We start from the raw sequence: 13472 nt of genomic DNA on the forward strand, positions 1-13472 counted from the left end.
ATAGGAATACTTTATAAAATAAGAAAACACAAGTGCCATGGTAAAATGCCAAGATGTTGGACAGTATGCTTCTGTTCCTGGAGACTACAGTCTTGAAGCCATTATCTAAACATGCTCACAGAATGGCAGGCAGTATAGAGTTCTTGAGAAGTTCATCTGAAAGTAGGTGGTGGGGAGATGTTTTTCTAGCTCCCTTCAGTATTTTATGAACTCTGGTTAAACTGGCTGAGACATCTAAATAAATAAGTGATTGTATCTGGATTGCATTTTATAAAAATGGAAACATGCTTGCATAGGCCCATGTAAAATGTAGTCTTTAAAAACTGACTTGCAAATGCAAATGTGTGACTATAATGAGCTTTCTTCACTAATTATCATGAATAATGAGTCTGAAGTTCACATTGTGGTTTTGATGCAGATTTCAGTTTAAGAGAATACAATTTCCATAATCTGTAGCAGCTGGACAAACTTTGTTATAATTGGCTGGATTTACTTTGGCTTTATAAGCTATCCTTGTGCACGCTTACAGTCACCTGAAATATCCCCTAAAGTAGAAACTATTTATGCTTGAAATGTGTACATGAACCAATACAAATGTACCCCCAAAAGATCTGATTCACTGCTGTGCAGAATTTAATTCAGCATTACATGGTACTATATACTGGAAAATGATTGCATCCACAAGTCATCTGGGAGACAATGTTTTGCTATCGTACTAAGATAATTGTTTATAAGCCAATGTTTTTTGCTTTTTGGGGTGGGTGTTTAACTAACCTGACTGGAGTAGGGCAGGTAGGAGAGGACGTGGGGATGGGACAGAATCAAGGGAAGGACAGTTTCTTTTTGCCAGTGTGGTTTCTATTGGACAATCCGCCACTTTATCTCTTGCCATAATTGACATATTGTTTGCTTTCCTTACTATTTGCTATATTAGCACATCACAGAAATAGTCCTATCCAGTTGCCATGCTGTTCATTCACTTCCTTTCATTACTGGGGCCAAGTGATTACATTTTGCTTCCCTTCTTTTCTGATCACTTGCTCACCATTTCCCCCAGCCTCCACCCTGTCTCTGTTTCCCTCCACTCACTTTGGCTTTTCACATATTTTCCTACCTTCCCTTTTTCAGTCATCTCAGACAAAACTACAGGAATCAGACAATTCTAGATTTATGTATAAAGCAATATATATATATTATTTATAAAATATGTATTATAGTATGCATGAATTTTGGATGACAGTATTACTCACGTGTGTTTTTTTGCGACATTGAATTATGCTGATCACAATATGCTGGTTATTTATAACAGACATATGTTATTTCATAAACTAGAATTGCTTGAGCAGCAAGGAATCCTGTGGCACCCTATAGACTAACAGACGTTTTGGCGCATGAGCTTTCGTGGGTGAATATCCACTTCATCGGATGCACGTGCATCCGACGAAGTGGGTATTCAACCATGAAAGCTCATGCTCCAAAACATCTGTTAGTCTATAAGGTGCCACAGGATTCTTTGCTGCTTTTACAGATCCAGACTAACACGGCTACCCGTCTGATACTAGAATTGCTTGGTGTGCATGAATGTAACTGAGGTTAAAGGCATATGTTTTTAATTCAGATAGAATCTACTTAGCTTTATACTATCAGTCTGGTGGTTTAATTCCAGAGAGGATGGCTTAATGAAACTCCTAGACTTCTTGGAACACCAATGCCATCCTTCATCATTCTGAGGCATATAAATTGGTAAGATCCTCAGTTAGTGTAAATCACTATATTTCTACCAAGTCAGTTGAACTATATAAATTGACACCAGCTCAGGACCTGGCCCATTTAATGTTATGCAGTTTACTGTGTGTAGCACTGTGATGCAGAAACCCCTTGGCAAAGCGTCCTCTGCTCTTTTCAAACAACTCTCACCTCAGAACCAATAAACTCATTACACTAATCATGCAGTGTAACTGCAGAGGACTCAATTTATGTTCCTTAGAGTTCTGAAGGGTTTGGTTGGCCCTGATCAGATTTGTCCCTGCAGTTCTAGGAAGTCAAGGTGTTTCAAATCTTGATGTGTACCAGTGCTTCTCAAGTGACGGGCTTGTGACCCAAAAACAATTGGGGCATCACAAGGTGCTGAAAATGTTATTACATTTGAAAGAAAAGAATCTCATTCCTCCCATTCCCTGCACACCCATATTTTCTGTCAATCTTTTGCAACACACACAAAAAATTGCAATTTATAATTATAAATTAGACTTATTGTATTGATTTTTTTTACTCTTTATAGTAAATGTGAAAATGTTAGACTTTAAATAAGGAGTTGCCAATCCAAAATGGTTGAGAAATGCTGTTTTGTAGCATCAAGCTGTCCTCTCTGACCTCTGCAAGGTCCTGAGCACCTCATCTCCCATTGTCTCAACAGGAAACAAAAATGCCCAAACCTCTCAGGAGATGCTCATACCTGTAGGATCAGCCCCCCAATTACCATGTCAGTGGAATCTGCTTAGTTTACATGGTCTTAAGGAAAGCCAGTTGAAATGACATTTTGTTGATTGAGGGTACAATCCAATGTACTAAGAAGAGAAGGTTATAACATTCTGTAGTTCTGGACCAGGATGACATGTTCCTACAGATAAACCAGGAATCTATCCAGGCAGAATTCAGACCCTTTATCTTGTAGTATGAGCTTCCAGCAGAGACAACTGATGTCTAGTCATTCCTGGAGTAGTATATTACATTGTCTTTAAACAGTGACCATGACCAGATGAAGAAAAATAAACAGTGTTAAGGAAAAGTCAGTGATATTTCCTAATAATCTGAATCTCTTTTCAGTAGTCAGGAATGTGTTCTGTAATAGTATGACATTTATATTAAACAGTACAGCAGGAGCCAGAGTATCTAACTTGAATCTCATGCTTTTATTTTTTGTATTGAGGTAGCATCTGAGCGCCTGAACTGAGATCAGTGCTCCATTGTACTTGGCATTGTAGGAAAGCTACCCTGCGGAGCTTATAGTCTAAACAGACAAGACAGACAAACAGTGGGAGAAATGAGGTGGTATTATCCCCTTTTTTACAGATGGAGAACTGAGACATTCAAAGATCATGTTTTGTCCTAGCTCAGATAGGAAGCTTGTGACAGTGCTAGAAACTGAATCTAGATCTCCTGAGTCCCAGTTCAGTGCTCTAATCATATGGCCATCCTTCCTACGTTTTAGGATTATGCATTGAGTCAAGTGCTTATGTGCATTTTTTGATTATGTTTGTCCATTTTTCAGATACAAATAAGACCCAATAAACTGAGTCCCAGAACTTCTCCTAGAAAAGCCTATCCTGGTCCAAAAAACCAACAACTATGCAAAGAACCAAAGCTGCTATGTAGTTCTTGGTCAGAAAAGTGCATGCTAAAAATTTTGGTATGAGTGTGAAGGAACTAATCCTTCCCCAGGTGGGTATTAAAACAAAAACTTTATATAATCTTATATTAATCAAGAAAGTGACAATGAAATATGGGACCTCTCTATTCAGGGAAGTTGTTTCTTTCATCTTTGAAGTAAATCTGATTTTTTTTGACAGTTTTACCTAATTTTCTAATATATGATCTGAAAATGTATCACTTTTAAAGCATATAAAAAAAAACCCCTTTTCTCATCTTAGCTAGGGAAGAGTCGACTTCACTGTAATCTGCCTCATGAACTATCAAAAGTATCAGCTAAGTACTAACTTCATGATCTGTGTTATTGGCGAAGATGCAAAAAAAGCGCAGGGTTTTTCAGATACAAAGTGGGATTTACTGATCTGAAAATAACAATAAAACATCTGTGGACTTTTAAAGTGAGTAAATCTTACCTGGATGCCCTTGAGAGACAAACTGCCAGTGTAGCATATGTCACAAAAGAACCTCTCACTCACCACAGAATTTCAGGTGCCTCTGGAAAGAAGGATAAGAACAGCCATACTGGGTCAGGCCAATGATCCATCTAGCCCCACATCCTGGCTTCTAACAGTGGCCAATGCCAGGTGCTTCAGAGGGAAAGGATGAGTTAATATCATGAGGTGGATACTACCTGTCATTGATTTGTGCCTGGCAGCTGTGATTCCCCACGCTTTCTCCGCACCCCCCGACTATAGAATGTTAAGGGCTCCAGAGGAGAAGGTATAAGCCCATGTGGTATCATCATCCCTAAAAACCCTAATCAAGGTTTTAAGGTTTCATTTTTCCAGCTCTACATTATAGAGGCCAACAGAGCCTGGTATATAGATATATGAGATGGGCAGAAAGATAGGGGCTAGAAAGGAATGTCAAGCTTAGGTAAGACAGTATGCATGTAGGTCTGTTCTTTTAAATCCATTTATCAGAGCATTTTCCCTTTGATTTTTGTATATGGGGAAGATAAAACCCCACAATCTCAGAAGCAACCAACCTTGTCACACACCTGCTTCTATTTCTTGGCATTAATGGTGCATGTTTCTATGTTCAGATTACATTTTTCCCCAGATATTTTTGTGGAGAAGTGGAAAATATCTATATCAGTATCTACAAATATCATACACTGAGTGATATGTCTGTCTGATATGCCTGAATGCATAAAGTCAAAGGGAGTGGTTAAAGAAACCATCTTGAAAAGGAAAAACAATGGTCTAGATAAGAAATTTGCAAGCAAACACAATGGCCAGGCTTATAGCTGTGAAGAGGAGACTCCTAGGGCCCAGCTGTAACCAGGCTCTGGTCTGAAAGTGGACAAGCTGTGGATTTCCACCTCACAAGACATAGAGGCCTGACACCTTTGGGTTGTACTTATAAAAATCCTGAGAAGGGACAGAATGCAGCTAACCTGGTACCCAAGTGCAAGGCCAATTGGGGCAGTGGAAATTTACAATAAGTGGCAACAGCAATAAAAACAAAGTATTGCCAAAGGCAGAGCAAGAGGAGATGTGGCGTATGCTTTTTTCAGGAAGAGAGAAGGAAAGAACAGATATAGAAAATGTTTTATGAGCAACCCAAGAAAAGTCAGTTGGTTGTGTTATGCAGAGAGGCAACTAAAGTCTCAAGGGCTAACAAAGATTAACCTGCTATACCTGAAGAGTACCTCAACTGGTGGTGGAGATACTAGCAGGCAGTGGAGTTGGAGGCCAGAAGGAGCTTGAGAAAGACAACTGGAGTGTAGGTGGGACTAGAAGTGGTAGCCAGTCCTCTGTGCAGACTATGTTCACTGACTCAAGTGAACTCAAGGAGTGGAGGAGACTGTTCTTGGAGGAGAAAGGGATGGCTCTGGGGAAAAAGAAAAAGAAAAAGAAAAAGCAGGTTACTGATTGGGACAAATAGATAGCATGACACTGGGGAACCAGGGACCCACTGGTGTGGTAAGTGGGGGTTGAACACATTCTAAGAGGCACATTGAGCTGAATTGTTAGCCCAGTTCAGAGGTGGGAGGTACCAAAACCTAAGTCTCCTTCTTTGAAAGAGTTTATAATTTGAACCAGATACTTGCAGCAGAGAGGCTGTTTTGTCACCCAATCACTGGGTCCAAGGCAGACTTTGACTTAGGAATCCTTGAAGAAAGCATTGCTTCTTAATTGTGAACTGACCCTTGAGACATATAGGAAAGGATTTCAGGGAGTGCAGAAGCATGAGATAACTTATCTAGAAGTAGCAAACCTTGGTAAATGGGGAAAAGGATCGAGAATCCCTACCAGGGATCAGTTGTATGAAGTGTTTGAATTGAAGCAGTTATATGATGTGTATCCTCATGAATTAAGAATTTGGGAGAGCGATCAGAAGCTACAGCATTTGCATTCCGCAAGCAGTATGGCCAATGAGTTTGTTGCTAGCAGGGCTGGTTCTGAGAAAAGGAAGCAGAGTTGACTGGTCTTAATCATGCTTCCTAGTAGGGGGAACAAGTAGTAGCACCCCTGAAGTGAAAAGCAGGTCATCTTAAGCCAACTCCCAAGAGGTTCCAGGGATCTGCACTGTAATCATCAGATGGTTGGACACAGATACAAACTGTTTAGATGTTGGGAAGCAGGCACAGAGGGCTGATTGATTAACTCACCACCAAACTGAATGTCATAAGCCTGGGGTAAACTGTTCAAGTGAACTCTTGGGGGAAAAAGGAACTATGCAGTCAGCTTCTCTGGGCCACACAATGCTCTGCAGTTGAGTCTCCTCAACCCCCCACCTCACTGTGCATATGGCATGTTGCACATCTGATTCATGGTAACAGTGGAAGGTGAAGTTAATGAAGAGACATTCAGAGGGTGGCAGGACATGGATCAGCCAAACTCTAGTCACACCTTATGTAGCTAAACTATAACTGCTGAAAGGATGTAACTATCTGAGTGAAGGTTCCTAATAGCAAATCATTTGCACTGCCTACAGTGCAGATTTCTGTACAGACATAGGAAGGTGTAACAGTGCTGGTACTGGGGTTATTGGAAGATGTTCCTTTTGTCCTATTACTTGGAAATGATACTGTAACTTTTAAGGTAATCCAGTCCTTGCTGTGAAAGCAAGGGGGTTGCATGTGGTGCTGACTGGCTCAAGGAATGCAGCTTTTGGTATTAGTGAAAATGCAAATGTATAGATGGGAGGGCAAAGTGGGGGACTAATTTTCCCCTTAAATGCAACACAAGGAGCTAGCTGCTAAGCTCAGGACATCTCCCAAGGTCTGCATACAGAAACATGAATCTGAACGGGGCAGTGAAAGTACCTCTACTCCTTCCCACCCAGGAGCTGTGAGTCACACTGGCTCAAGGATAAAGTCCCTGAAGCCAGGCTCTGTGTCCAGGATAGCCAGTTCACTTGGGGAAACTGGGGCAGAGCTGAGTGGTGATGTGGCTAAGTCCCGCTGAACATGAAGAAACAGAGGCACAGCAGGGAAGTGCTGTGAAACAACTTCTATTTGAAAGGAGGGAAATTGAAGCAGGGAAGGAATACTGCCCAGTGCATGGGCCCTGTCCAAGGGTGAGAAAAGCCCCAAAGAAGTGTAAAGCAGTTGAGGTTACAGAGGTGCCTTTTCAGAGGGTGACCATGGATATTGTGTGACACTTTTAAGAAGAGATCCTGAATCACAGCCCACCTGCAAGGACCAAGAGTGGACTCAGTCTGGGGGTAAGGACATGGAGGGGGGTGGGCAGAGAGGATATGAATGCCTTGCTATGTACAGCCCTGGGGAGGTCATGCATCCTTCCCGCACCAGTGCTCAAGCGTTACTTCTGTGGGCCAGGCCTATCCTGATTCCCCGAACTGTTCCAGGAGTCACTTCTAGTGGAAAGGACATCCCAGGCTGCAGCTGAGACCCTGAGGAATGTGGGTTCATTACCCCCTTCACTCCCTGGAAGACAAATGGGAGGAGGCAGTGGCAGGCCTCAATATTAGACACAAACACAAAGGTATTGGATACAAGAGGGCTCATGAAACTTACCACATGTGCTCTGCTAGTGTGAACCAGAGGGGGAGATATAAGTGATGGAGTTGAAACTTCTTGGTGCTGGTTTATGAAGACTATATCATGTTAATTATGGGAAATGCTGGTGGGGAGACCCTAAGAAGGAACACTCCAGTAACAGTCACAATATTAATCTCATTTTGTTGTTTTCTGTTCATATTCCTAACAACATCCTTTTGTGTTATATTACTGGCCTCACTGGTGGTCACAGCTCTTATTAATTTCGTGTCCTCCGTGAGTTTAATCCTTCCTGTCAGATCATTAATGAAGATATTTAACAATACAAGATCAATCACCACTCTCCGTGACTGCCTCTGTGCTTCTCCTGCAGCTTGCTAGGCAGCACTGCCTCAGTGTGCCATGGAGCCAAGAAAGCAGTCCTGTTGGGGGCCTTTAAGTACTGCAGTCTAAGCTAGTATGCAGCCACAGATGCCTTAAAGAGCGAGGACAGTTGGGGTAAGTAATCTATCAATGAGAACTCAAGACATGAGTCCACTGTCTCTACTATCACTGACTTACTGCAACCATACAGCTGTACTATGCAAATTCTCTGTAAAGGAAGAGTGGTGACTGATTGAGTTAGCTCTGATATAACAGTGGCTCCACTTAAGGATGATTTGAGCTTTTGTCTACTACTAGTCTATATATAATCATAACCATTAGGTACAACAATTGTTAATAACTTAATTACAAACCAATATATTGCCATATAGCCAGGGCATGGGATTTCAATGAGCTTTAACCAGTACTTAATTTGAAATTAAATAGGTGCTAGGGCTCATCCCTGGCACAAATTAAGCACTGATGCACTTCCTATACTACACACCCCATAACCCAGCCCTGCCTATCCCCATGTACCCCACATCCCGCATGCATCCCCCAATTTACACCCCATCACAGACATTGACCCAAAACATATTCCCACACCCTACATAATTTTCCATGGAGGGGGCTGGTGCTTTGGTTTTCAAAGGGGGCAGGGATATGAGAGAGTAGTACTGCCCTCCCAAGTACCCCTACCCCTATCGCTTTCTCAATGCTGGGTATGTGTGTTAATTTTCTGCCCTACCCAATCCATCACTTCTGTACAAAGGGTGTAAGGTGTGGTCCCTGCCACCTGAACGCAGATCCCTCTGCTCTCAGCCTGGATTGGGGCACCTGCTGTAGCTGGAATCCTCTGGTGGGGGAAGAGCACCCCACCCATTACACAAGGGGGTCCTGGATAGTTCTCAGCTTTCACCTTCTCCCAGTGCTGGTCCTCCTGGGGGGGCAGGCCAGGCAGCAGTCCCCCTGCTGAGTATGGTTGCCACTGGGGGTTGTGTCAGCCAGGATTGCGTGCACTATGGTAGGTCAGCATCCCCTGGCTGGAGCACAAAGCTGCCTCCCCACCTGGTGCATCTTCCGCACCCTCACCCTGCTGACTGTTCCTGACTGCATCTTATCCACTTCCCCAGTCGAGGCCATGCCCACACTCCTGGGGCCGCCTCCTGGAGCCTCCCTCCTACTCCAATGCCTAGCATCCCTTACCCTATACTGTGCCAGGGCTGAACAATCACCTCCCCAGTCCCTGATGCCTCATCTTTCTCCTTGCCAGCTCTGGGGAGTTTGCCCCTTCTCTGTCCCCTCAGGGGGGAGGCACTGACCTCCTTGCAGGAGACTCCAGGAAGCCAAGGGAATGCTGGCACAAGTGCTTCTGGAGGGTGTGAAGAACTCACAGCCCAGAATGCAGGAGTTCTGTTTGTGCCAGTTTAGCCACAGCTGCACCCACTGGGCATCGGGCAGGCTCAGCACATTACTGGCCTTGCACAGGGGCATGGGCAAAGTGGGAGCACTGGAGCCTATTCACAATGGCTGAGGCCCAGTGCAAAAAGGGTGCTCTGCAGCCAGTATGATCCTTCTGCTGCCCGCGCTGGGACCAGTAACTGTGTGCCAACCCCAGGCTGCCAGGCCCTGAGGTGCTGGGGCTATGAACTCCCAAACTAGAGGTGCCAGAGCTCAGCCCCTGGCTTTAACTGTATGGAAAGATTGAAAAGTCAGTATCATTCTGTCGTTAAGATCATTCAGGACAAAACAAAGATCTGACACTAAGTGGTAAATTTCTTAAATAACTAATTTTAAAATTAACTTTTACCAACAAATGAACTGTAGATTCTCAGAAAATTCATTATTTACTCAAAAATAGAAGTTGTCATTTTGGGAGCAGACTCCGTCTTTGTTATGCATGAAGCATAAATCTCTGCTTTAAGTACAAAACTTAATGCAAACTTAAACATAGAGCTGTATGTCATAGACAAAGTTGCACCTGTGGTGCAAGAAATCCTCCTCTGTCTAGGCACTCCAATAGCATGAGTATAAGTTCATAGAGAAAAATGTTGAATGTTGTACAGAATTTTAATAATATTTTCCTCTCAGTAATGCAGTATTTTACTACCGTTGTCTTTATACCTTTATGCACGTAAAATTAAAACATGTTAAAACAATAGCCAAGATTTGGGGCTTATATAAATCAACCCAGACAAAACAAACACCCAGACTCTTGAATTTTCCACATCGCTAATGGGATTTACAAAACAAATATATTTACAAAGCAATTTTCTACCAAATCGGTATAGTTGCTAGCTCCAGCTAACAATATAAGAAAATGGAGAGTGCTGGTTCTAGATTTTGGAGTCTTCTGTGTGTGTTTGATTTTGTTCTGCTTCCTTAATTGCTTTACATCAAATTTCATTGACCATATTTACAATTTGACTCCTCAGACCCTTTCTAATAGCAGGAGTGGCCAACCTGAGCCTGAGAAGGAGCCAGAATTTACCAATATACATTGCCAAAGAGCCACGGTAATATGTCAGCAGTGTCCCATCAGCTCCCCCACCCTGCTCCCAGTGCCTCCTGCCCATCGGCAGTCCCACCAATCAGCGCCTCCCCCTCGCTCCCCACACCTCCTGATCAGTTATTTCGTGGCGTGCAGGGGGAGGAGCGAGGGCATAGCAGGCTATGGGGAGGGGGCAGGAAGGGGTGGAGTGGGGGCAGGGCCTGTGGCAGAGCCAGGGTTGAGCAGTGAGCACTCCCCAGTACATTAGAAAGTTGGTGCCTGTAGCTCCAGCCCCGTACTCGGTGCCTATACAAGAAGCAGCATATTAACTTCTGACAAACCGCATGTGGCTCCAGAGCCACAGGTTGGCCATCCCTGGTGATAGAGTTATGATCTTTAAAATGATGTCTCTTGGGTATATTGGCAGATTTTTTAAATGCCAAAACTCCTTGTAGGGGACCCCGGAAGACATTGTTACGGTTTAAGATAGGGCTTGCACTTTCTCAAGGAGAGGTTATTAGCGGACAGAAGTTGCTAGCAGCTGCTGCTTTTAACCGGATAAAACTGCCCTGTGTGGGAAGCCTCGGTGTTTTGGGGAACTGCAGACCGTCTGCAGAAAGTCCCTGGCCCGAGGCCGGGGGAGGCGGCCATTGCTGGTGGAAAGTCCCTGATTGCATATGTAAAGGCTAGTTTGCATGCTATTAGCATGATGCTATAATTGCTAAGGGCTAGAGCTTGCGCATTGAACTTCACACCTGACCGAGCTGTTCGGACGTTGGACTCCCCAAGCCAGTGGCAGCAACACATGGAGTTCCCGTTGCGGGTGTGTCACTTAACCTTCATTAAAGCCAATTAATTCACCTGTGTGTGTGGGCCTCGTCCTTGCAGAGCATCCAGGCATGTAACACTCCTACAAGGATTAAACTATTAACCACAAGTACCAGATTTCAGTTGGGAAGATTTTTCACTGACCTTATTAGCAGTGCAATTAACTTTGGTTCTGGGGAAAAAAAAACTTTGAAAACTTTCCATGGCTAATTAAGGGGCAGTCAGGGGCAAGTTCTCATATATTTTATTTATTTATTTATTTATTTTATTAAAAAATCCAACCTGATCAAACTTTGAACCATCTAATTATACACATAGTTTAGCTATATAGCTCTATGATCTTATTACTGATACATTTGCCCTCCCCTTCCCCTACAGTTTGTCAACTCACTTGTGTCTTTTCCCACATAATTCCCCCAGCCTGAAAGTTACTTACATGAGGCCCAATGGACTGAATCTTTATATTGTAAATCTTTGGTGGCAGGGTGTGTATCTTCCTATGAGTTTTGTATATCACATAGCATAACAGGGAACCTGGTCCTAATTGGAACTGGCTACTACCACGGTACACATAACACTGCTCTACAGCCAAAATGCTTCCGAAATAAATGTAGTCCAACTTTACTAATTCTGGGTCACTGAGAACGAAAATGATGCTTAAAATTGTTGATTGGGTCTAGTTTTCAAGATATGCTATTGGGTCAGTATATACGACCCTTGACTTGGGAATGGCGGAGGATAAGTGAGTTATAAAGGGAAGGGATCTCAATTTAAACCAGAAATGACTAAAATACATCTTTGACTGGATCTATGAATAAATCTATGACTGGGTTTGGACAGTACTTGCTTTTGAGGCAAAACAACCCAATGATGCAATCTGAAGCTGGTATTGCATCATACATGATATGAATTGCATCATGTTATTCCTAGACGTCATGGATGATGCAATCATAACGAAGCTTACATCACTCTTGTCATAAACAGATAGCTAAGGGTTAATGTCTCTTTCACCTGAAAAAAAAAAGTAACCTGAAGCACCTGACCAGAGGACCAATCGGGAAACCGGATTTTTTCAACTCTGGGTGGAGGAAAGTTTGTGTCTGAGTTCTTTGTCTTCTGCATGTATGATCTCTCGGATGAGAAGTTTTTCTATTTCCTGCTTTCTAATCTTCTGTTTCCCAGTTGTGAGTACCAAAGATCAGATAGAGATTTATATGTTCTTTTGTATTTACATGTCTATAATTGCTGGAGTGCTTTGAATTGTATTCTTTTTGAATAAGGCTGTTTGTTCATATTTCTTTTAAGCAATTGACCCTGTATTTGTCACCTTAATACAGAGAGACCACTTGTATGTATTTTTCTTTCTTTTTCTATAAAGCTTTCTTTTAAGACCTGTTGGAGTTTTTCTTTAGTGGGGAACTTCAGGGAATTGGGTCTGCAGCTCACCAGGGAATTGGTGGGAGGAAGAAGTCAGGGGGAGGTCTGTGTGTGTTAGATTTACTAGCCTGATTTTGCATTCCCTCTGGGTGAAGAGGAAAGTGCTTTTGTTTCCAGGACTGGAATTACAGAGGGTGGACTCCCTCTGCTTAGATTCACTGAGGTTGCTTCTGTGTATTTCTCCAGGAGCACCTGGAGGGGGGAAGGGAAAAGATTTATTTCCCTTTGTTGTGAGACTCAAGGGTTTGGGTCTTGGGGTCCCCAGGGAAGGGTTTCGGGGGGACCAGAGTGCCCCAAAACACTCTAATTTTTTGGGTGGTGGCAGCAGTACCAGGTCCAAGCTGGTAACTAAGCTTGGAGGTTTTTCATGCTAACCCCCATATTTTGGACGCTAAGGTCCAAATCTGGGACTAGGTTATGACAACTCTGCTGAACAAATTGCCCTATATCAACTCTAGAAATCATACAGTGTCATGCTCTCTTATTTGTCAGTGTTTGATTTTGCAAAGGGACACATTTCTGTTTAGCCAAAGTGAGCAGAGATGCCTCGTACTTGTGTGAACAGTGCAGATAACTTCTGCTATGTTTGTGGTGAAGTGACTTTTGCATCACAAAAGCGCAGTATAACCACTATGGTTAAGAAAGCCTATCACCTTTCTTTTGGTTGCAAAATTGGAGATCAGGACAAGAGGTGGGCCCCACACATATGCTGCAACACTTGTGCAACAAATCCTCGCCAGTGGTTGAACAGGAAAAGGAAATCTATGCCTTTTGCAGTGCCAATGATTTGGAGAGAGCCAACAGATCATACCAGCAATTATTACTTCTGCATGGTGCCTCCAGTTGGGAAAGGTGTGTCAAAGAAGAAAAAGTGGACTGTGCATTATCCAAACATTCCATCAGCTATACGCCCAGTACCCCACGGAGAAGGACTGCCGGTTCCTGAGGCACCAG

Source organism: Gopherus evgoodei, chromosome 2 (genome assembly GCF_007399415.2).
Source record: "Gopherus evgoodei ecotype Sinaloan lineage chromosome 2, rGopEvg1_v1.p, whole genome shotgun sequence".
Taxonomy (NCBI): domain Eukaryota; kingdom Metazoa; phylum Chordata; order Testudines; family Testudinidae; genus Gopherus; species Gopherus evgoodei.